Source organism: Ictidomys tridecemlineatus, unplaced genomic scaffold (genome assembly GCF_052094955.1).
Source record: "Ictidomys tridecemlineatus isolate mIctTri1 unplaced genomic scaffold, mIctTri1.hap1 Scaffold_4544, whole genome shotgun sequence".
Lineage (NCBI taxonomy): Eukaryota > Metazoa > Chordata > Mammalia > Rodentia > Sciuridae > Ictidomys > Ictidomys tridecemlineatus.
Genome location: NW_027522943.1, coordinates 10,762 through 36,079, shown reverse-complemented (window position 1 = coordinate 36,079; position 25,318 = coordinate 10,762). Strand labels below are relative to the sequence as shown.

At 45.4% G+C, this 25,318-nt stretch overlaps 1 pseudogene; it reads right to left on the bottom strand.

The window, feature by feature from the left end:
• Positions 1-275: 275 nt before the first annotated feature.
• Positions 276-21,456, bottom strand: LOC144373658 (small ribosomal subunit protein uS5m-like; annotated as a pseudogene).
• Positions 21,457-25,318: the final 3,862 nt, after the last annotated feature.

The following is a 25,318-nucleotide window of genomic DNA, read 5'->3' as shown; positions in this document are numbered from 1 at the left end:
CACCAGGGCAGCCTGGGCCCTGCTGGAGGTGGGTGCAGCTGTGAGGGACAGGGCAGGAGGTCACCTCCCAGGGATGGGTCAGCCCGAGCGGGCGTCGGGCACAGCCACCACAGCCCTTCATGTCCCTGTGCACATTACCCCTGGGTGGGTCTTTTCCTGTCTCCCTGCTCCATTTGCTTTTGCTGGTTTCATGGAGTATTTAAAGTAGTCTTGAACTGAGGTCAGTACATAATGTCCCTGTCACACTGCCTGGCACAGATCACGTGATCAATAAATCAAAACTAGAATTATTTATTTGTAAATAAAGAAGGTTGAAATTACCTCAAAAAAGAAAAAAGAGGTGACACAGCAAGATGTGACGGGGGAGTCCCAGGCGCCTAGGGCAGCAGGCACGGTGTTGCAGTAGGGGAGCCAGGTGGCAGGAAGGTCAGGTGGAGGCCCTCTTGAGACCTGACCAAATAGAGCGCTTCATTCCCTGTGCAGCCTTCACCTCTTCCCAGTCCAGCCTGATGTCGGGAACCTCCTCTTCTGGCTCAGGATCCTTCCTCAAGGCCCCCCGGGGGGAGGCGACCAGGATGGGCAGGGGGCCACATTCCTCCCGGAATTCCACCACATGGAGACCTTTCTTGTCGGCCAGCTGTTGGTGGGTTTCCTGGGCAAGACCAAAGTGAGAACAGCAGTTAGGTCTCCGAGGGTCCCTGTGGCTATAGGAGTGAGAGGCACCACCACAGGGGTGGGGTGGGGGTGGGAGTGCAGAACCCACCAGAGAGCTTGGGGGAAAGAGCAGTGCCAGCTGATTCTGGGTGGTTAAACCACAGTGGCTGTCACAGGGGGATGCCTCAGCCCACCTTCCCACCCCAAACTGGGGTACGCCAGGCCTCGCCTTCCAAACTCCCTAAGCACGTGCTTGCCGGGCCAAGCACCAAGCCTGAACCTGGTGGAGCCCTGAGATCTAACAACCAAATCACAGGAGGTCCAGGGGGGAAAGGACATCAAGGACTCCACGGGTGCTCAACCCTGGAAACACTATGGGACAAAACACCTGACTTCTTCAACATAACAGCAGCAAGGGGGGAAGAGAGAGGGACAGACCAAGAGAGACTTAAAAGACACAGGAGAAACTTTAGAAGTGCTGACATCTTCTCAACTGGATTGAATCAAATCAATGGGATTGAATCAAAAACTGTGTAAAAAAAAAAGTTTTTAAATCAGACGAATGGATAGATTTGAATGAACAGATTCGATACTTGATAATACTGAGTCATGATATTTAGGAATGGTAAGGGTACCATGACATTTTTTTTTCCCCAGTGCTGGGGATCAAACCTGGGCCTTAAGTGTTCCTAGCAAGCGCTCTACCATAGAAGTAAACGGATCCTTTAGATCCTCTAAAGGATCAGAATCAGAAACCACTTCTCAGGTTTCTGATTCTGATCCTTTAGAAATACACTGAAATATTTACGAATGAAATAAAATGGGACCTGAGATTTGGTTCAAAACGACTGGGTGAGGTGATGTTGAGAAACAAGATTAGCTCTGGTTGGGCAGCAGAGCCCTGGGGTCACTGCAGCAGGTGGCCGTGGGAGCCCCTAGGAGACCCTCAGCACCTTGGTCTGCAGCATAGCCAGACCTGCTCAAACCCCAGGGAAGGTTACCTGGCAGGAGAGCCCATGGAAGAGGCCCCGGGTGAGGTTGAGCATGTTGACGGACCCAGAGACCTCGGCATACATGTCCTTGATGCCAATGAGCCGGCAGATGGTAATGATGGCCCTGTGGCAGCGCAGGCCGTATCCTAGGAGACAGGAAATGGACTGAGCACCTGCCAGCATGCTGTCTTTCGTGTGGCTCTGGGTTTAGGGAATGACATTTTGGCTTCACCACCCCCAGCTAGTGTGACTTCTAGGACGACATTTATTCAATGGTATGTACAAAAATTAAACAGAATATCTACCTTAAACGTAGTGGGGGGGGAAACCACGATGTTACTTACATTAAAACTTTAGTGCCTGAAAACTCTTGGCCCTCTGCCCAGGCCAGCTCCCGTGTCCATGCCTGGTTACCATCAAGGGAGACGCCTGTCCTCACCCTCCTAGACCACTCAGCTGCCCTGGCAGCGACACCACTTCCCTCTCCTGGGAACACCTTCTGGCCTAAGTGGCAGCGTCTCCTGAATTGGTGGCTCCTGGAGTGCTTTCTCACCTCCCTGATGGCCTTCAGTGCTGGGGTGGTCTCCTCCCCTCTAGCCACGTGCCCTGCTCTTGGCCACCGGCAATCCCTCCTCCAGAAGAGCATCAAAAACACAAGCCAGGGCTGGGGCTATAGAGCAGAGCGCTTGCCCGGCATGTGTGAGGCACTGGGTTTGATCCTCAGCAAATCAAGGCTCCGGGGCACAACCTCTCACTGGCCATTGCTCTCTGAATTAAACAAAGACATCTGCAGGATCTTCCCCCCACAATATCATTATCACACACACACACACACACACACACACACCCCGTGCCCGACCCCACTTACTGCACTGTCCTCACATGGCCTGTGCAGGAGGGCACACTACCTGGGGCACGCACCAGCCTGGAACGTTCTCCCAGACCTGCCCCTCTGCTCCTCTTCCTTCAGGATCTCACTCACACTGCCCCTGCTCAGAGGCCACCTCTGGCCACCCTGATGAAGGTGGCCCTCCTCCTCCTCTTGACAGCACTGAGGAAGGCACAAGGCAGTAGCTCAGTTGCTTAGGGCCTCACTAAGTTGCTGAGGCTGGCCTGGAACTTGCAATCCTCCTATCTCAGCCTTCTGAGTGTCACTGGGATTACAGGTGTGCACCACTGCGCCCAGCTCCTGACCTGAACTCCTGAGATTTAAAAAACTACAGTCAAATGAAACAGGTTCTTACTACAGAACTGCAAGCAAAATGCAAATCCAAATGTTTAAGAATTCTGCACCAAGAGTGCACTGGGTGTGACTGTCCCCATAACCAACACTGCCTGTGGCCTGTCCACAAGACAAGAAAGGCCATTTCTGCTCACCCAGTGCCTCAATGAATAGAGATCATAGAAGTTCAACAGTACTCAATGGTGAGGGGCTGGGGGAGCTCCGTGACAGCGCGTGCTTCACAGGTGTGGGGCTCTGCTTTAATCCCCAGCACCAAATAACAAGCCTAACACCACGACACTTGTAGAGGAACAGCACGTGACTGGCAGGAAAACACACCGTCCAGCTGGGTGAAGGCTCCAGGAGGAACCACGTGCCCACTCATCCAACCGGACCACCACCACCTGCTCTGCATGCCTCAGCCACTCCAGGAACAGGCCTGGGCCTGTGCAGCCCGACCTTGGCTTCTTCCCCAGGAGCCTGGCCTTCCTCAGCCTAATTCAGGACTTCCATCTGTCACTCTCAGGATGAGTTCAAGGAGAGGCGAACAACCCCAGGGGGGAGGGTGGGACTGTGGTGCTTTCTCTGCTTTATGTTCAACAGAGAGTCAGAGCTTTCCAGTTACCTCTGGGCTATTTCTTCATCTTGATGTGTGTGTCCTCTTATATCTCAAGGAGATGTCATGGAATACTGGGGGGTAAAGCAGACACAGGAGGGTCAGGCATGTGGCTTTAATGTCTGCAAAAGCCACAGAGCACTGGGTGCTGCCCTAAGAAGCCAGCCCACAGGACACACAGACGCTGACCCCACTCATTCTCCTGCCACCCCCCGAGGCCAGGCTGTTTCCTCATTTTGCACATTTGTAAGAATGCAGTCAGAGCAACACAAAGACACCCATTGGGCATGTCACAGACACACCAGGACACAGTGGCATTCTGCAAATCTTACAAGAAAAGACCCACACTCACTTGTATGGTCTTCATACCGCTCTATGTAATGCAAATAGTGGATGGCTTTGTTCTTTGCCTGAAGAAAGGAAGGAACAAATTCTCCTAAATCTCTCGCTGGGTTTCAAAACTATTTTATAAAGTATTTTATTATAAAAAATTCCACCTATGCACCTTAAAACATAAGGACTTAGCTACAATATCATTATCACACATACACTGACGATTCCTTCGTGATACGTGACTGTGTGCCTGCAGTGCCCCCATGTGAACACAGAGCTTTTCATCTTCTACTAAATGTTAACAAAGAAAAACATGCACGTACTTTCCTGAAAGCATCCACCCGCTCAGTGGCCTTCCCAATGGCAAAACCTTCAAAAGAAAAAGCAAAACTTATGAAAAGGAAAGCTACTCTGACCCAGCCTGTGCCTCTCCCCAGCTCCCAGTTTGGGCTCTACAGCATTTCACGCCCTTCTTTCAACTGCCCACAGAACACCTGCTCTGCACAACCAGCCATGAAGAAAGCCAGAGATGTGCTCATCTGTTCTGAGGCATTCGACAGACTTGACATTGAGATACATAACATTACCTTTTATAAATCTCTAATAAAATGAAATATACTCAATTTTTAAAATTAAGTATGCTCTATATTTATAAAAGGCAAATGTTTTGGGGCACTTGTGCAAAGAGATTAAAATGACAAGAAGGGATAGGGGAAAAATACATTGTTATAGAGTAAAACTATGATTTCAGTAGAATTTCAATTTTAATTAACCAGAAAAATAAACCTAATAGTTTCCAATTTGTAAATGCTTTACCCTAGGAAATGAGGTCTATCACAAGTTGCAGAAATGCTTCCATTATTTGCTGCCACCATTTATTATTTAATTTGAAAAAAGTACTTTGTTTTAAAATTACACACAGGAAAATAAAATAGGCAAGACATCTGAGGCCTGGGATGAAAAGGGCTTGAATTCCAGTTCCTAGTTTAAACAGAACAAAGTAAACCATGGAAGTCCTAGAGGGAAATATGAGTGGACTTACTTATAATCTTCAAAAGGAGACTTTCTAAGCAAAACACAAACCAGAAGTGACCTAGGACTGATAAATTTGCTATGTTAAGGTTTAAAACTTCTGTGGATTTTAAAGCTTCGATGTGGAAAAAAATTCAAAACTAAGTCAAAAGATGATAAGACAAAAAAGGCTCATGTCCTTAACTTACAAGAAGCTAATCCCAATCAATAAAGACAAGAAAACCACCCAATTAAAACAATAGGCAAAGCACCTGGACTGACAGATGTCCAAAGGGAAAGCGCAACGGCCAATGAACACGCAAAATGGCGTCGGCACTCTCCTAACTTAGAAAGTACAGGTGTAAACTGGGAGAGACGTTTCAGGGATCATACTGACAATCAGTAAAGTCTGATACTACTCAGGGCAAGGATGGGTGGTACAGAGGGACATAAACTGATGCAACCTTTGAGGAGGAGATCTGGCAATACTTGACATTTACACCCAGTGCGGCAGCAATTTCAAGACATTTCTCCTATTTCTATATTTCCAAAAGTTCAACAAGCTCCATGTACAAAAAGGTCAATGTTATTGTTGTTGTTTGTAATAAATGATACAAATTTGGAAACAATAGGGATTGGGTCAAAAATCATGTCTATGCACACACTGGAACACTATGAAACCAATACCAGAAATCTGCTTATGCTAACAGAAGACCTCTCAGGGCAAAACCAAGCAAGAAGAGCAAGGTGCAAATTCATGGCTATAATAAGATCTCTGCTAAGCTTTTGATAAAAAGGTAAAGGGAGGTAACATGGACACAAAATTTCAGAAAAGATATTTTTGAAAAGAGACAACACTAACTGCTAACCATGGTCTCTTACAGCAAAGCACTATCATGTCTTTTGCTTTTGCTTTGAAATTTTCAAAAGGAAGCAACAAACAGTTTTTCAGTTCTATGTGAACACATTTCAAAAACAAGATGTTCAGTAGGGAAACTTTAAAAGTCTAAAGAAGAAAATTTAAATGACTGACAAACCTGCTAACCCAAGTGAACACTTATCAGTCAGTGTACAGTCTTCTAGTTTTTTTCCTTGCATATAAATGACTTTAAAAAAAAATCATGATTACATGACAAATTTTTAACCAAAATTACTTATTGTGTAAGTAATTTTTCACAATTCTTTAATGGCTATAGAATATTACTTTGGAGGCCTGTGGTTGTGGCTCAGAGGGAGAGCACTCGCCTGGCATGCGTGAGGCACTGGGTTTGATCCCTAGCACCACATAAAAAATAAAGATCTTGTGTCCACCTATAACTAAAAATAAATATTAAAAAAAAGAATATTATATTGGACAGCTATCCTGTAACCAGGCCCGATTGAACTTGTTCTAAGTTTTCACTATTATGCACCATACAATAGTGTCTTAAGCCCTTTAAAATACCCAGTCCTCAGATGTAGGCCTTAAGAGCTTTTCTTTCTTTCTCTGAGAAGCTTCGTGGTTTACCACCAGGTTTGTGAGCCCAGACCTCTAGGCGGCTCTATTAGTAGAAAAAGTGAGACTGGCAGCAGGGCCCTGGCTTCCAGCCGGGCAGCCAGGCCTCTTTGTGTTCAGCGTCACCCCACTCACCTGCAGCTCCCTGCCCATTCCCCACAGCCACCAGGACACGGACTGATCTCTTCCTTCCCTCTTTGGCTGTCATATTGAAAACATTTCTGACCTAAAAGACAAAATGCTTCATCAATAGGACAGCTGAAGAAAACTCTGAGGTAGAGGACGAGGACCTGCTGGCTCAGCCACACAAGGCTTGGTGCAGGACCCAGCACCTCCTCCAGTCTGTAGGCACAAAAGCAAACTTCCCAAACAAACCCTCCCTCTGAAGCATTTCGGGAACACAATGGAAATAAGACTTTCTCTTCCTATTTCATTGGGTTATTAGGAGAGTTAACTAAGATAATCTTTAAAGGAATTTACAACTACACAACTCAATGTACCCCATCTTAATAAATGTACACAGGAAAGAAAACACTATGGATTAAACTTTGAAATAGTTTAACACTGATTATAAGACAAATTCCAGTATCAAAGGTACTAAAATATCTTAGAAATGATGAAATGCAACGTAAGGAAAAAACTTCGCAGGACTGGACTGCTATGTTAAGGATCAGGCTTAAACAAGAATACAGAATTTGGAAACACCTATTCATTATAAACTTCAGGAAAATCTCCCATTTTTTCAGCCTATTTTAAAGGCCAGGAATTATGAAACTATTAACTAAACTGCTTAAATGACAGTTGTCCCCTTTCCTTCCTAGGAAGAAGTTTAAGGAAAAGGGAGGCTGAGGCCACACTTTTGAATCATCTTATAGGAAACAACCTACATATGAAAGACTCTTTCAGTGGGATTAACTTTCAAAAGCTATGAACTGGGGTGTGTGTAGGGGCACACGCCTGTAATCCATGTGACTCAGGAGACTGAAGCAGGAAGAAGGCAAAGTCAAGGCCAGCCTGGGCAACTTAGCGAGACCCTTCTCAAAATAAAAAGTTAAAAGGGCTGGGGATGTGGTTTGGTGGCAGAGTGCGTGCCTAGCAATGCACAAAGCCCTGGGTTCAATCTCTAGAATTGGGGTGGGGGAAATAACACACAATGGGATACCAACATAAAACACTTGTAAACATATTTTAAAAATTCCATAATATAACTGATATTGAAGAAATAATATACATATTCAGAGAGGCTTTGTCACAAATTTGATATATAAATTATTCCACAATTTGGGGAGGTACTGGGAATTGAACTCAGGGCACTTGACCACTGAGCCACATCCCCATCCCTTTTTCGTATTTTATTCAGAGACAGGGTCTCACTGAGTTGCTTAGGGCCTTGCTTTTGCTGAGGCTGTGGAACTCACCATCCTCCCTCCTTAGCCTCCCAAACTACTGGGATTTCAGCTGTGCACCACCGAGCCCGGCTCTGTTCCACATTATGAAACACTGATTAAATGCACAGTGCCAGCTCCAAGGAACACTGGCCATCAGAGAACCACCCTGGAAGGGTGGTTCAAGCACACCTGATACAGGATCTGTGAGCAGCCCAGAGACCACTGCCCTAGTCAAACTGCACACTGGCCATAACCTGAGGCTTTCTGCCCCTGCCCCTGCTCCTCCCAACCTGTTCTCTGATTGTGTCCTAGATACAACTGGTGTACAGCTCCACAAGAGGCCACCACATAGCACACTCTAGCTCCAGGAAGAAGGAACTTAACATCAAACCAAGGCAGCAGTGGGGACCACCAACATGAAGGAACTGAACTTCAAATTGTGTTAATTCCTCCCTGAACTTGAGTCTGTGTCCGAGAGATCACTGTCACCACAGCTCTGCTCAGCTCCTCCTGCCCACCCGACCCCGGAAACCTCTCCAGAGGACCCTGGGAGTTGAGCTCGGCAGGCCTACCTCGAGTATCCTGGTATCAAAGTCCTCATAGGTCTCTACAAGGAGAGAAGAAAAAGCACACAGATAAGAGCATCCACGCTGCTCACGTGGGGCAGCCTTTCCCAGGTGCCGTCAGACTTCTAATGGGAAGAACCTGAGCTCTCTGGTGCCGCTCTCCAGGCTGCGCCCCAGTTCCCATCATTCACGGGGACTGCCTGGCCTGACTTCACGAGCTCAGCCACGACTCTCTGACCGCAGCCTCCCCCTCTCCAGCTCCCTGCTGCCGGCTCCCGAGGCACAGGTTCCTGGAGCGCCGACACCTCCAGAGCCTTCCTCGCTGCTTTCCCATCTGGTCTCCTGGGCTCTTCACAGCCTCTCTTACCAAAGTCCCTCAAAGACACCAAAGTCCCTCACTCCTCATAGATCTCGCCAACGTCCTCAATCCCTACACTTTTGTCTCTACCGCCCTCTCCAGGCCAGAACCCACGCAGCTGTCTGGTCACAAGTGGCCTGCTGCTGCTGCCGGGAGAGATCAGAGCCTGGCCTACGCTCACCACTCTCAACTGCGGGTCTGACCCGCTCGGGAACTCCCGGCTCCTCAGCTTTCAGTTCTCTTAATTCAGCCTCCGCTCACCACCACAGCTGTTTCCAACACTCCCAAATTCTCTTGCTTTTACTTATTACAGAAAATCTCAATTACAAAATAAAATAGGAGAGCAGAATAAAAGCTTCTGTACCCAGCAGTCGGCTTTGAAAGCGGTCAGCTCAAGAGTCAATCTTCTTTCCTGGACACTGCCAGGGTCCCACCCACTGGGTGATAGTGAAGCCAGTGCCAAGTGCCACCTTCTCATCAAGAAATATTCTGGTGGCCATGTTCACCAATGCCACTATCTGGCTTGATGACTCCTGACCAAAGCTACCAGATACCAGGTGACCTCCCCGCCTTTCCACCCCCATTGCACAGGCTCACCCAAACCTGCACCCTGCCCCTGCTGGTAACAGCAGCCTGTCTGTCTAAACTCTGGATCTGGTTACTGGGGACTTGGCTCGTGGGCAGGTCCTCTCCCTCCCAGACCTCCACCCTCCTGCACGCTCGCCCCATCCTCTCCAGCCCAACCGTTCCTCTACTTTGAGCCAAACTCCTGTTTGCTTCCTCTTCTCCCACTCACTGGCAAGAGCAAGATTTTCAGGTGAATCTGCCTCTGTGGGGAGGGGGAGGCTTTGTTTTCTAATTCAGCCTAAGTGTCGTCAGTTTTTGTTTCATGTTTGCTTTTACGAAGGCTTAGTGACAGCTCTCTGGGGTCCCTCAACTCTGCTGTTAAACAGCACTCCAAGCCTGAGGCCACGTGTTTGGGAAACGCTGTGCCCTACAGATCTATAATGCACACCACCATGTCTAAGGCACCTGCTAAGGCACTGGGACCCAGGGCTTTCCATCCTGTTGGAGGAACACTTCCTGGTTACAGGCCTCTAGTGTCCCACAAATGCAACCGGGATAACAATGTGGAAAGTTAGTCAAAGAGGTCAAATTCTTTTTTCAGAAAGGGTAATCTAAACAGACAAGTAAACAATAAAATTATTTTCAGAAACACTGTAGGACGATACGTCCTCTACCAAAGGCAAGCAAACCAGGCCTCCACTACCTCCATTGGGACCAGGGTCCGGGGGACCGACACTGAGGCCACCCCATGTGTTCCCGCTCCAGCCTCGCTCCCGCTTCACTTTCATCCTCCGCTTCCAGTCCCACTCTTCCCTTTGCTGGAGCATGTCAGCCGCCACCTGCTCCTGCTCCTCCTTGCTCCTCTGGGCAATGGTCTGCACGGCTCCATTTCTCATGAGAGGGGCATTCAGACCCGGCCACAAGAAGCCGGAGCGTCCTGAAGGGTAAAGATTATAGGTAAGTGACAACTTCTAAAAGGTGCTCACTCTTCATGTTGCTAAGATGCCAGGGAACGCGTGCACAGACACCAGCACAGTATTGTGGAGTTGGAGCTGATGCGATCACTTGGCAGGTGACCTGGCACTGTCACAGTTTTATGCACATCTACCCTACAGGCATGTGACCGCATTTTCACTTTTACCAAGAGAAACACTCGTGAGGCCTGTGAGCGCTAAGATGTCTGCTGAAACACGACCTGTAATGCAGGTCGGCAACAGAGTCGGCAACAGAGGAACGGCTGAACGCACAGCCAGCAGGCGCCATATCCTGCACAAAATCAAAAGCCGTTGCTCTCGGGCTGGGGATGTGGCTCTCAAGCAGTAGTGCGCTTGCCTGGCATGCGCGCGGCGCGGGGTTTAATCTTCAGCACCACATACAAATAAAGATGTTGTGTCCACCAAAAACTAAAAAATAAAATATTAATTTCTCTCTCTCTCTCTCTCTCTCTTAAAAAAAAAAAAAAAAAAACGTTGCTCTCCAGGTTCTGATGTGGAATGATTTCTAAGACATGTTATTATTATTACTTTTGGTTCTGGAAATTGAACCCAGTGGCGTTCTACCACTGAGCCACATCCCCAACCCTTTTTATTTATTTTGAGACAGGGTCTCACTAAATTCTTGAGGCGGGCCTTGAAACTTGTCATCCTCCTGCCTCAGCTTCTCCAGTCGCTGGGGTTAAGGGGTTTGCCACCATGTCCAGCCCTGAGACCTCTTATTGGGTTAAAAAAAAAAAAAAAAAAAAGCAGATTATACAATTGCATGTACCATATAGTATAATTATCTTTTTCTTTTCTTTTCTTTTTAAAGACGATATCTATTTCTTTAAGGAATTGATACAAAAGCGCGCACCAGCACACACAAAAACAACTGAAGGAAATACCAATAGGAGACCAGTGGCCCCTCAGGGGAGACAATGGGAATGTGGACGGCAGGAAGGACATCAGGGGCTTTTAGTTTTCTCTACACTCTGCGTTTTTACTGAGAAGGTATGCATACGATTTTTATAATTTGAAAACATAAATTATAGCCAGACACAGTGGTGCATGTGAGCAGTCCCAGCTAGGTGGGAGGCTGAGACAGGAGGGAGGTTTTAACCTGCAAGTTCAAGACCAGCCTGGCAAGACCAGATGGCAAGACCTGTCTCAAAAATAATAATAATAATTATTATTATTATTATTAACATTATTAAAAATAAATAACAAATGCTTAAAAACTAAAACAAGATACAAGTAGTAAAAGCACCCAAGCAGATGTGCAATCTTAGAAGTGCAGCACAAGGTGCTTCCTTTATTTCTGAAAGGTTGTTAGTATCAAAAGTGATGAGTCTGCACAACAGTAAAAATAAGCCAATTCAAGTTCACCTATCCTATTTTTGCTTTCAAAAGCACAAGTATAAACAATCACATCACCACGTGAAGGACCAAGGCCAAGTGCGGCCCACCAGCTGATTTGTAAATAAAGTTTTACCGGAACACAGCTGGGCCTGTCCAACCATGCGCTGTGCAGGGCAGTTTCTGTGTGACAGCAGCCCAGTTGAGTAGCGGCAACAGGCCCTGTGACTACAGATCTGCTCTTGGTCACTGTCTTCTCTGGGCAGGGGAAGCCTGCCAGCTCTCTGCGAGCTCCACCTGCCTGCACTGGGCTGTGTGCAGCACAGGACCTATCACAGCTGTGCCCCATGAAGAGTACGTGACACTCCGGGGCAGCTGGTAAGCCCCCTGGTTGGACTCTAAACCATGGATTCTTATGCACTTAATGAGAATGTTTCCAGTTTGCCAAATATCCATAAAATCGGGGGAAAACACTTTAAAAGCACATAGACTCTTTTTAGAACAAAGTTTGCCATTGGGCCCCCCCAGGCCTCCCTCAGACCCAGCTTGCTTGCTATTTCTCCCCTTCCCAAGATCATCAGTTTCCCACCCCAAGTTCAGGACCAAATCTGAAAACTGTCAAAACAACCAAACACGTTTACCTTCACCAATGACCTGACCCCTGTTCAGATCCTTCCTTCTCTTTTTTTTGCTTCTTTTGCCTCTTCCTTTTCTTGCCCCAGCACCAGTCTCTGCTAAAGCACCTTTCCAGAGCTCATCTGCTGTCACTGTAAGGAAACGGGGTTTTGAAAAACTCTGTAGTTGTAAAGCAAAGATCTACACTCTCCTAAGAATAAGAAAGGCCACAAAGCCCAGCTTCATCCATGTCACTGAGGTAATGAAAATAAAATAAAATCATACAGTGAACATAAAACATGATTACATTTGGAAAACACAAGAGGAGACAATTCCACTTTGTTTCCACAAAAGATGGCTAACATTAAATCCCAGTAAGTCCCTGACCAGTAAGTAGACTTGCTTCCCTGATGTCTGCCAATCACAACTCAGGTCTCAGTAGTGACGTCTCTTGAACTTCTCCAAATGATATGTCCTAGCAAAGGCCCAGCTAAAAACAGTAAGGGCCTTCTTGGTGTGACTCTAAATCAGCAGGGTATCTGGGGCACAATTCAATACTTCTAGGCCTTGGGTGCCCCAAATGAGGGGCTCAGATAAACTAGTGCTCTCCAAATACAGCTGTAGCACATGAGATAATTCTAGTTGCATTTTTAGTTGAATAATCACTAAAATGTTAATTCGTTTATGACAGAAGAAAAATTAAGATAGGAAAGCACCCCTACTTTCCTGTTGCAGGAAGTGGAAGTGTGTGCCAGTCTACCTACATTTAGTGAAGAAGCTGTAGGGTCTGTACTGCTGGCCTGACCGGCTGGTGGGAGGAGAGATACAGCACTGTGTCTGTAGCGCATGACTCAAGCTGGTGAAGTGTCGGCTGTCTCTGGTTCCCTGCAGTGACAAAGGGCCTACAGAGAGATGAAACAAAACCAAGTTAGATGCTCCCTGGCTGTGGAGCTGCCAGCACCAAATAACTGTGACTTGATGAAAATAAGTCTCTAAAAATTCTAATCTTTTAAGAATCATATTTTGAGGACAATTGTTATTTAAAAAATAAAACCAAACTTTTAGGAATGAAAGCCACCTAAATGCCCTTCCTAGAGAGGTCATGGTTCATTTCCACAGTGGATGTCCCAGTCTCAAGAAAGCTCTGTACAGCCAGGGTTTCTGCCCTGCATTATCCAGCCCAAGCTCCTGGGCTGCTCTGGGCAAATGGCGCCCTCTGCTGTATGCAGCTGGGCAGTGGACAGATGAGGAAAGACCTTCAAGTGAAACTCTTCAGAAGAACAAGACTCAATGTGTAGAGGGTACCCTGCCCTTTATGTTCAAAACACAAGGAAGCAGGGAAGGCATGCTGTAGACAGCTCCAGAAGATCAGGCAAGAGACTGAGGAGCGGCTGCCTCTGTGGAAGAAAACAGGGGCACTTAAGGTTGGATGTGAAAGACCCGCATTTTTGTATTTTGAGGGATTTTTTTTTTTTTTAACCACATGCATCTATTACTTGAGAAAAGGTTTTAGAACAGCCATGTCTGAGAGGAAGCCATCTGACCAGTCCCAGGGATGGCGGTTTCACGTGAGGAAGAAGGCAGAGGTGACAGGAACAGGTGGTGATGAAGGAGTGGGACAGTGCTGGCAAGATCAGTGCATGCACAGATTCTTGAGCTCTGTGCTTCACTAGAGAAGTGACAGGATCCAAACAGCCCTGGAGGGAAAGTGGCCTTTAGGGTATTGGCTTGATAAACACAAAACAAAAACCTGACAACAGCTGTTTTCAAGTCTGAGTGAAGCCATGCAGAGGACAGTAACTGCAGATTCATCAGCAGCATCAACCATGACTCACAGGACCAGAGAAAGAAAGCGGGTAAGGACAGGGAGAGTGACATCTAAGGGTGGTAGGAAGCCATCGAAATAGTTCCACTGAATACAGAGACCCAAACACAAAGGGATAATCTTTGATTACTGGACAGCACTTAATACGACCATTTTGTTTCAAATGTAGGCCTATGAGATACATTTGCCAATGCCACAAGGAACTGGATGACTGGATGAGATTTCAACACTAATTTCGATTCCAGATGATTTGCTCACCTGTGGGGAGGGAGATCGCACCTAGCACACAGATGTCCTCTAGACCTGTAGCCCACCTGATGAACTACCAAATAAAATGTAGCCAGAAAACATTGGGTCTTCATTTTTTTTGAAGTTGTTGATGGATCTTTATTTATTTATATGTGGTGCTGAGGATCAAACCTAGTGCCTCACATGCTAGGCAGGCACTCTGCTACTGAGCTACAACCCCAGCCCTGGGTCTTCATTGTTTAACAAACCAGAACTTTATCATTACAAATCTCATTCTGCTATACACAGCCTTTCTTGTAAACACCTTCATCTTCAACACATATCTAATATTAAAACATTTCATCTTGCTCTGTTCAGCATTATAATCTTTAATGTAGTTCAAGAAGTGTAAAAATTATTAACAGATTTTTTGGAAAGACTGAAATATCACTCATAGCTAATAATGTACCCAGCCTAAAAGAAACCAACTGTCAAAAATAAAAAGAAATCAACTTTAGAATTTAGAAATAGCCACTTGTTTTTTGTTTGTTTGTTTTAATGGGAGGCAGGGAAGAACTGGGGATTGAACCCAGGGCTTTGTACACATTAGAAATAGTCACTTTTTCTGGGTGCATGGCACATGGCTGTAATCCCAGTGACTCAGGAGACTGAGGCAAAGGATTGCAAGTTCGAAGCCAGCCTTAGCAACTTAGCAAGAACCTGTTTCAAAATAAAACATAGGTCTGGGATATACCTCAGTTGGTAGAGTGCTTGCCTTGCATGCACAAGGCCCTGGATTCAATCCCCAGCACCATCAAAAAAATAAACAAAGAAAAAATATATCAAAAGGGCTGGTTATGTAGCTTAGTGATAGGGTGCCCCTCAGTTCAATCCTCAGTACCACCAAAACAACAGTCAATTTTCATGCACACTTGTATAAACGGTTTTGCTTACATTGTGTCACGATTTTTTTTTTAATATTTTATTTACATTTTAGTTTTCGGCAGACACAACATCTTTGTTTGTATGTGGTGCTGAGGATTGAACCCGGGCCGCACCCATGCCAGGGGAGTGTGCTACTGCTTGAGCCACATCCCCAGCCCCGTGTTATGATTTTTTAAAGAAGAAAGTTCAGTAGTTCAGGCTGAGTCACGTTCTGAAGCTCACTTACAGATCACAATCCACCTCACTTATCAACTCTGTTCTGATCCTTTGAGTTCTTATTAAGTTTAGGTCATGAGACCCCAGACTCAGGAAGCAACAACCCTGCAGCCTAAAGTGGGATAGGCCACAACCCCTCAGGTGGGGACGGAGAGGCCCCCAGGGTTCTACCTCAGCACACATCACGTTCTACACCAAGAACTCCTTCCTTCTCACTTGGGTCTCTTCTAGGAAAACTGGTTGGTGAGAGATTTTAGAAAATTTATTACTATGTTTCTGACTAATTTGTTGCAGCATTTAGAAAAATAGAGTGATAAGGAAAGCAATCAACTTCTTAAAAGTCAGGCAATTATGAATTTCAGGAAAAAATGTAACAGTAGAATACTACCTAGCTCCACTCTGAATGTGCACATAATTTAATAACAAAAACAATGCCCAGAGATTCAGTCCAAACTCGGCTTCTACCTATACTGGAAGAAAGTAAGGGTAAGGATAGACTGTTACATCTCCAATTAGCATAACAATGTTGTTTAAAGAAGACTGAGTGTATTTAGAAATATAACCAGAGGAAGGTGAAAGAATTAGTGTTCCTAGATGATGGGAAGGAGCAGAAAAGGACTAGGAATGAAAGCCCTGAGCCTTTTACGACCTTTTGGAAACTCAATTTTTTTTTTTTTTTTTTTTTTTTTTTACTTCCGGTGTGGAGCTGGGGATTCAATTTCGGGCCTTGGGCACCCTAGGCAAGGCTCAACCTCTGAGCCGCACCCCCAGCCTGAAAGTTAATATTTTAATGAATAGCACAGCAACCTGCAGTGAGGACAGCTATCCCTATCAGGCCCTACACCGGCTCAGGTCAGGGCAGTGCCTGGCACATGTTAAGGGGTAAATAAACTGTTTATAAATCAGTGAGTGAATCAACCAAGCAACAAATCAAACTGGTTGATTCACAGTGGGTGTGACAGGTCGTAGGAAATCTGCCATTAGGGAGAAAGCCCTGTCAGCTGGACTTCTCCCAGGATCTCCAAGGCATCTCACAGGTGGGTCTACAAGAGGAAAAGGCAGGAGACCCACAGGGAAGCCCAGCACTCAGGAGTCCCAGAAGCTCAAGGTGAAAGGGCCAGGCTTCCTTGCACAGCAAGGTTGGCCTGGACTTCCCAGAAGGCAGCTGAACAGAGGCCCTGCACTATGTCAAGGAAGTCTGTGTCCACAGGAGGGGGCATCACAACAGCCAGAAAGCTCTGGGACCAGCCCTGCTTCACTGGCTGTGTGATTTCTTTCATTCTTTTTTGGGGGAAGGTACTGGGCATTGAATTCAGGGGTATTTAACCACTGAGCCCCATCCCTAGTCCTTTTTATTTTTATTTTAAGACAGAGCTGGCCTTGAACTTGCAACCTCCTGCCTCAGCCTCCGAAGTCACTGGGATTACAAGTGTGCACTACTGTGCCTGGCCTGGCTGCATGATCTTGAACAAGTCACTTGGCTTCTCAGAGATTCACCTTATCATCTCTAAAATGCGAATAAGCTCATGAAAGCCAGTGTGAGGGCTGAACAAGGTGATATGTTTCAAGCCTAGTGCACAATACCTACTCAAAAATGGCAACCATTATTTTTTAAAGCCTTGAACTACAACAATTGCACTCATAAAAAATTTGAAAAATACTCAAGACGGTACAATACCATCATCAAGGACATGCCTTGTCCATTCACATTTTCAAATCTACAGAAACTCTTATTAAATCTTATGAGAACAGATACTTCCCAAATGAATCTCACCATTGCTGAGAGTGGTCTTCAGCGCCAAAACAGAAGCTGTTGGAAAGGTGTTCAGGGAAAGCTGCCAGCACCAGAAATGACCTGTCAATTAAAAATAAGTAAATAAATATTTTTTGGTTCCAGTGCTGGGGTTGAACCCAGGGCCCGGAGCCTGCAGGCACGTGCTTCACCACTGAGCCACATCCCCTCTTCGTTTTTTGAGAAAGGGTCTCCCTAAGTTGCCCAGACTGGTTTCCAACTTGCAATTCTCCTGTCTCAGGCTCCCAAGTTGCTGGGATTACAGATGAAGGCCTCTGCACTCAGCAAAAAGTGGAGTTGTTTTATGGTGTGGGCAATAGAACCCAGAGCCTCACATATGCTGGGCAAGTGCTTTACCACTTAGCTATGTCCACAGGCCTCCAACAAGAATAAATAAATTTTAAAGATACATTCCTACATGAAGAGGGACATTTAAAATAATAAGGTGAGCCACCTACTGTGGCACAAACCCGCAACCACAGATACCGAGGAGGCTAAGGCAGGGGAAGTGCAAATTCAGGTCTGGAGATATAAAGGGTTGAGGATGTGGCTCTGTAAAGCACAATAGGGTGCAATGCCCAGTACCCCAAAAATAAATAAAACAGTAACATTCACAGAATAATACCATCCACAGAATTAAAGAACTAAGAGAAGTGGATGAGTGATTTCCAGGCTTAGTGACCACTGGCCAGGTAGCTGCCATCATGCTGCACCTTCTCTTCACCCTCCCATCAACCAGGCTTCATGCTTGGCAGTCACCTTAAAAATCCCTCTGCCGTGGGCCACACCTCTGCTGTGGTCCTGTTGCCACTTCTTTGTTCAGGCCTTAGCATCACTCAGACACAGGTTCAAGGTTTTTTAATGGGTCTCCCACCTCTCCCCTTGTATTTACCACCTTTCTACAGTAAGAGGCTTCATCAATTAACAGCCCTGACATGTCCTTCCCTGGCTTCCTGCTGCCAAGTTACAAATTCTGGGCACAGCCTACAGGACTGCCACATGGCCCCAGGCTTCCACACCAGCCTCCTGCTGCCCCTGCCCCACCCTCCCCATAGCCATCCAAACACACAGTTAGTCTTGAATTCGCTCTCATACACTTTTGTATATGAGATCCTGGATCCACCAGATCCTGGATGCTCAGCAGCTCTTGTGAAACCTCCACCCTCTGGAGCCCCCACAGCACCAGGCTGACTATACCTCCCTGTGCAACCCTTCATACAGTGTGGTTCTCCAGAACACACTTAGACAGCATTTGTGGGCAACTGGTTTTTGGCAGAGGGACCATGACCATTCAATAGGGGAAAAGGAATGTGTTCAATAAATGGTGTTGGAATAACAGGGTGTCAACCCATAGAAGAATGAAGTTGGGGGGCTGGGGAGATAGCTCAGTGGTAAAGTGCCTGCCTAGCACACATGAGGTCCTGAGTTCAATCCCCATCACCACATAAAAAAAAAAAAAAATAAACAACAACAATAAAAAAGATATTTAAAAGAATACAACTTAATTATTTGGGGCTGGGGATGTGGCTCAGGCATTAGCGCGCTCGCCTGGCATGCGAGCGGCCCGGGTTCGATCCTCAGCACCACATACCAACAAAGATGTTGTGTCTGCCGAGAACTAAAAAATAAATATAAAAAATTCTCTCTCTCTCTCTCTTTTTAAAAAAAAAAAAAAAAAAAAAGAAGAATGAAGTTGGAGCCCTACCTCACACCTTATGTACAACTTAATTCAAAATGGACTAAAGACCTGAAGGTAAGAGCTACAACTATAAAACTCCTAGAAGAAAAACAGAGGTAAATTATCATGACCTCGGGTCTAGCAATGTTTCTTAAACATAACTCCAAAAGTACAAGTGATAAAAAGAAAAAAAAAGAAAAAACCCATAAACCAGACTTCACCAAAATTTAAAACCTGTGTTTCGGGGATGGGGATAAAGCTCAGCTCAGCGGTAGAAGAACCAGCATGCCTGGGTTCAGGCTCTAGCACTACAAAAACAAATAAACAAAAACCTTGTATGCCTCAAAAAAACACTATCAAGCCAGGCTTCGTGGTGCATGCCTATATTCCCAGCAGCTCTAGGGGCTGAGGCAGGAGGATTGTTGAGTTCAAAGCCAGCCTTAGAAAACCCCTAAGCAACTCAGTGAGACCCTGTCTCTAAAAATATATATATAAAGAAGGGTTGAAAATGTGTCTCAGTGATTAGGCACCCCTGGGTTCAACCCTCAGTACAAAAAAAAAAAAAAAAAAACCAAAAAACAAAAAACCCACAAACTATTAAGAAAGTTAAAAAACAACATATGGAATAAAATTCTGCAAATCATACATCTGATTAGACATCTTTAGAACTCCTTACAATTCAATAATAAAATGAAAACCCAATTTTAAAAGAGCCAAAACACTTGAACAGACATTTCTCAAAAAAACATGTAAAAATGGCTAATAAGCACATGAAAATACATTCATTATCCATCAGGGAAATGCAAATCAAAATTTCAAATTAATACCATTTCATACTCACTAGGATGGCTATAATCAAAAGAACAGATAATAAGAAATGTTGCTAAAGAAAAATCAAAACCCTCACTGTACCCTCAGGTACTTTGAAAACATTCTGGCCATCCCTCAAGTGTGGAATTACCATTTTATCCAGCAACTCCATTCCCAGGCACATACTCAAGAGAAAAGAAAATAGACACACAATGTAAAAACATGGCATGCTGATGTTTACAGCAACATTAGGCATAATAGCCAAAAGATGGAAAACAACCCAAGTGTCCCTCAACTGATGAGCAGATAAAGTGTGGTGATGGACACGTTACAATTCAGCCCTAAGAAATTCAGGATGATACATGTTACAATGTGGATGAATCTTGATGACCTTGCACTAAATAAGCCAGCCATGTATGTGGTTCTACTTACATGAAATGTCTAGAACAGGAGAGCTAAGAAGAGTGGAAAATAGATCAGTGGTGGCTACAGCTAAAAAGCTTCCTTCTTGGAGTGATAAAAATGTTCTAATTAGATTATAATGATAAATGCACAGGTTTGTGCAAATATTGTGCACTTCAAATAGATGAACTGTATGGTATGTGAATTATAGTTCAAGAAAGCTGAAAAAAAAAACCAAAAAAAAAATAGTTATACACAAGAAGACAAAAAAGGGGGGGACAGGGAAACACACTTTGGTGTCAGGAATTTTGGGTGCAAAAACCTATGTCCCTTGCTCAATCTATGTGGCTCCCTCCACCACCTGTATAAAGAGTATAATAACAGAACCTACTCCATAAAGGGACTGGGAAGGCAGTGAGGGAAAACGCATGAACAGAGGAAGACAGTGGCTGGCACACAGTTTAGACTCATGAAGGAAGACAGCCTTGAAATACTAGGAGATGGGGAAAGAAAAATAAAAGGGAAGAGACAATCATAAAGACAAAAGAAAAGAATATTAAGGTCAGATTTTCTGCCAAGATTGCTGGTGAAATTTTTTGCTACAAAATGAGTTACCAAAAAAAAAAAAAAAAGGACTTTGAGGGTTTTAGGGGGCTTTGAGTTCCACAATTGGAAATGCTGAACTGTGGACTTAACAACAAAATAGGGCAGAGAAGGCAGGCGGCGGCCACGCAGCGGCCCTGGAGCCAACCTTAGGCAACACAGCAGCAGGGCGCCTTCCTAGGGTGCACACAACCCACCAGGGCCCCGGGGGACAGGAAAGGCGACACTGAGGGCTGACGTCCGAGTCATCCGTCTCTGCACGGAGGCCACCGGCCAGCTGGAATTCAGCTGACGGAGGCCAGTGCTCTCCGACTCCACCTGGACAACCACCATCACCTTCAGAGCCCCGCGGGCGCCTCTCAGCCCCGAACCCGGTGGGCATCACCATGTGACCCGGGGGGTCGCGCCTGCCCGCCGGGAAAGCAAGGCTCGCCAGTTCCCTCCTCTTCACCAAAACGAACCGTGAAGAACCGACTACACTTCACGTCACTTTACAGCCAAGCGCCCCAACGCCAGAGAGGCAGGGAACGCGCGCAAGGTCACCCAGCGGTCCCGGGCTGGATGGGAGAGCCGCGGGACGCTGCTCACTTCCCTCCGCCCGGACTCCCTCAAGCCCTGGCGACCCCCGGCTCCCGCGCCCCCTCCCCGCGCTCACCGGTCGACACACCGCACACCGCAGGAAAGCGGCCCTCAGCGCGCACCGCCGCCGCCATGCTGAAGCGCGAGCCCCGCCTCCTCCCTCCGGGGCAGCCGGTCCTTCGCCTGCCACGAGGCTCCTCGTCAAACGGCGGGCCCCAGCCCTGGGCTGGAGGTGCGAGACCCGAGGACCACGCCGTAGCCAATATCGCGTTGGAAGGATTATCCGGATGGGCCACAGGGTAGGTTGGATCAGGCGTAGCCGCGGACAGCTCCGCGGGGTCCTCGCGCTAGGGCCCGGGGGCGGGGCTGGGGCGGGGCCAGCCCCGGGCGCGGGTCGGCGAGTTGGAGGCGGCCGCTTGTGAGCGCCTGGGAGGTCGGGCTGGCGCAGCGAGCTCTCCAAGCTACCCCTGGCCGGGACCCACGAAGTGTAGGGAGGATCCACAGGGTGGATAAGACAGGGTGGAGAGATTGAAACCCGCTCCAGGAAAGCCCTGGAGTTTTGCAGATGAAGTACTTTGCTCGAGTTTCACAGGCATTTCTGCATTTATTCTGATTCCAACGTGTGGTCGTCACACACGCGTATCCCAGGGTTTTCCCGTTCATCTCAGGCTCCGCTTTATGCAGTCTGTTCTTGCACAAATGATGCACAAACCTGCCACAAAGGACGGCAGGAATGTGTTGTGAGAAACGGACTCCTGCTCAGATAGTCTTTAATGATCGATCGGATCAAGGTTAGAATGTTCAGATATACAGAAAAGTAAAAATCGTGGCAGAGCCTACCCAGACTGACATAGTTGGCTTGGGGTTGTGGCTCAGCGGTAGAGCACATGCAAGGCCCTGGGTTCGATCTTCAGCACCACGGAAAAATGAATAAATAAAACAAAGGTATTGTGCCCAACCACAACTAAAAAGTATATATTTACAAGAAAAAAAGTGACACAGTTGTTGTGCACTGCTGACCTTTGGGGCTAAGTGAGACAAAAGCCAGTTCAGTATGGACAGCCCAGGTCAGATCGGTGGCAACTTTCTGGTCTGTGTTGTGGTCAAGCCTTCAAATGCTGTAAGGTCACTAGCAAGTTTGTTTTTTATTTTGGTTGGCATGTTGTTTATACCTAAATAATTATACTTTTGAAATAATTATACATTCACAGGAAGTTGCAAAATTAGTACAAAAAGATACCCATACACCATTCACCCAGTTTCCCGAAATGGTAATATTTTACAGAACTATAATGTGAAAACCAGGAAGTTGGCATTGATGTAACCCACTGAGTTTGTTCAGATTAATCAGTTTTGCATGGACTCATCTGTGAAAGTGTGTGTGTGGAGTTCTATGCAATTGTAGCAGAAGTAGACTTATGTAACCACCACCACCATCGATGTACAAAACTTCTATCTCCACAAAGATCCCTCCTTTCACCTGTAGAGACACTCATCCACCCTCCCAACATCTGGAAGATGGCAACCACCAATCTATTCTTCATATCTATAATTTTGTAAACTTGAGAACATTTAGTTATTACCATCCTACTCACAAAAGAAGAAATTCATGTGTTGATATAAGATGAATAAAATTTATTTATAGATACCATTCAAATGTAGAGAGAAGAAATTGAAATAAAATATGTATTTCATTAAAGTTTAAACTGAAACAAATACAAAAATAAAAAATAAAAAAAATAAATGGAGTCACTTAGTGTGTGATGTTTTGAGTTGGCTTTTAGACTGTTGATGTCTATTCAAGTTGGTTTATAGTTTCTTACTTTTATTACTAAGTACTTATTATTACTGCCATTTTTTTTAACCATTTGCCCTTTCTAGCATATTTGGCTTGTTCCCAGTTTGGGGCTATTCCAACCAAAGCTATCATAAACACTCATGTACATATTTTAGACATTTAAACTTTAAAAATTGTAGCAAATACATGTAAACTTTACCATCTTAACCATTTTAAGTGTGCAGAACATTGGCATTAAATAAATTCATATTGTTGTGCTATCATAATCACCTTCTGTTCATAGTATTCATTTCCTCTGTGCTGGGTGTGGTGGCGCACACCTGTAATCCCAGCTGCTTAGGAAGCTAAGGCAGGAGCATCACAATTCAAGGCCAGCCTTAGCAGCTTAATGAGACCTCATCTTGAAATAAAAACAATAAAAAGAGCTAGTGATACGGCTCAGTGGTAGATCACCCCTGGATTCAATCCCTAGCACTGGGGGGAAAATTCTTTACATTTTGAAAAACTGAAATTGTACTTACCAAATGTTAACTCCCCCTCCCTGTCTCTCAGCCCTACCATTCCCCTTTATGTCTCAAGAAGTATGCCTACTCTGAGTACCTCATACAAGTAGAGTCACACAGTATTTCTCCTTTTTCTCGTTGATTTCACTTTAGTAGCATTTGGCAGAATCGACCTTTAGAGATCAATAACATTTGCATGCACATGCGTGTGCACACACATATAACTCCATATATATGTCATGTATACAGCTGTTGCCTATATATAACTCCATCCCTGTGGTGTTTATATAGTCACTTGTCAAGGGACAATTGGGTTATTTCCACCTTTTGTCTATTGTGAATAATGCTGCCATGAACATGGGTGTATGAGCATGTCTTTGAGTCCCTGCTTTCAATTCTCTGAAGTGTATACCAACCCCATACCTATTTCTGCATGGGCATAAGATTTCATTTCTCTGGAATATGCCAAGTTCTAAGATTCCTAGATGTATGGTCGGTATATGCTCTGTTTTTAAAGAAACTGCCAGCTGGGTGCCGTGACATCTGCCTGTTCTCCCAGTGGCTTGGGAGGCTGAGGCAGGACGATTATGAGTTCAAAGCCAGCTCAGCAACTTAGCAAGGCCCTGAGCAAATGGTGAGATCCTAGCTCTAAATAAAATATAAAAAAGGGCTGGGGATATGACTCAGTGGTTAAATACCCATGGGTTCAATCCCTGGTACCAAACAACAAACAAAAAAACTGCCAAACTGTTTATTCAAAGTGGTCTTAGCATTTTATATTCCCATCAGCAACGTGTAAGAGATAGATGCTCTCTGCATGCTCACTAGCATGTAGTATTATCACCATTTTAAAAGCTGTTCTAGCGGGTATATAGTGACATCTCCTTATGGCTTTAATTTATATTTCCCTAATAGTTAATAACACTGAACTCCTTCCGTGTGTGTGTGTTCTTAAACATCTATCTGCATATCCTTTTTGGTGAAATGTCTGTTTGTATGTTTTGCTCATTTTCTAGTTGGATTATTTGTTTGTTTATTTTTTCTTTCTTTTCCCCCCAGTACTGGGGGTTGAACTCAGGACCACACACATGCTAGGCAAGAGCTTAACCACTAAGCTACAGCTCCACCCTGATGATTTCTTTTACTGTTCAGTTACTGTTCATTTCTTTATTTATTCTAGGCAATTCCATTTTCAAATAGATAATTTGCGAATATTTTCTCACAATCCACAGTTTGTCCTTTCATTCTTTTAGCAAGGCCACTTGGCCATTCACCAAGCAACAGGTTTTTATTTTGATAGTCCAGTTTATTAATTTCCCTTCATGCATTGTGCTTCTGGTGTCGTGTCTAAGAACCATATCCCTAATTCATGGTCTAAAGCTTGTCTCCTGTTAATTTATAAAAGTTTTGTAGTTTGGGGCTTTACACTTAAGTCTGTAATCCATTTTATTTTGTTTTGTTTTCTTTTTGTAAGATGTGTGAGGTTGAAGTCGGCTTGCAGAAGGGTTCAGACAAGCTAGTCACTTCCTCCCCCAGGAGCCAGGGGTCCCCTTATCCTCATTTCTACAAAACTGCCTCCCACAGCCACTGCTAGTCCACTCTGCACCCACATGCATCCCCATGTTGCCCAGTGGGACATTCTGTATCTTCCTTTTATAAACTACTGTTGAGCTCATCTGTCATTGTGTGGTCAGCCATCCACATGGCCCTGGAGCCATTTTTAGTGTATTCCCAGAGCTGTGCAACATCATCACTGTCAATTTTAGATCACATTCATCACTCCAAAGAGAAA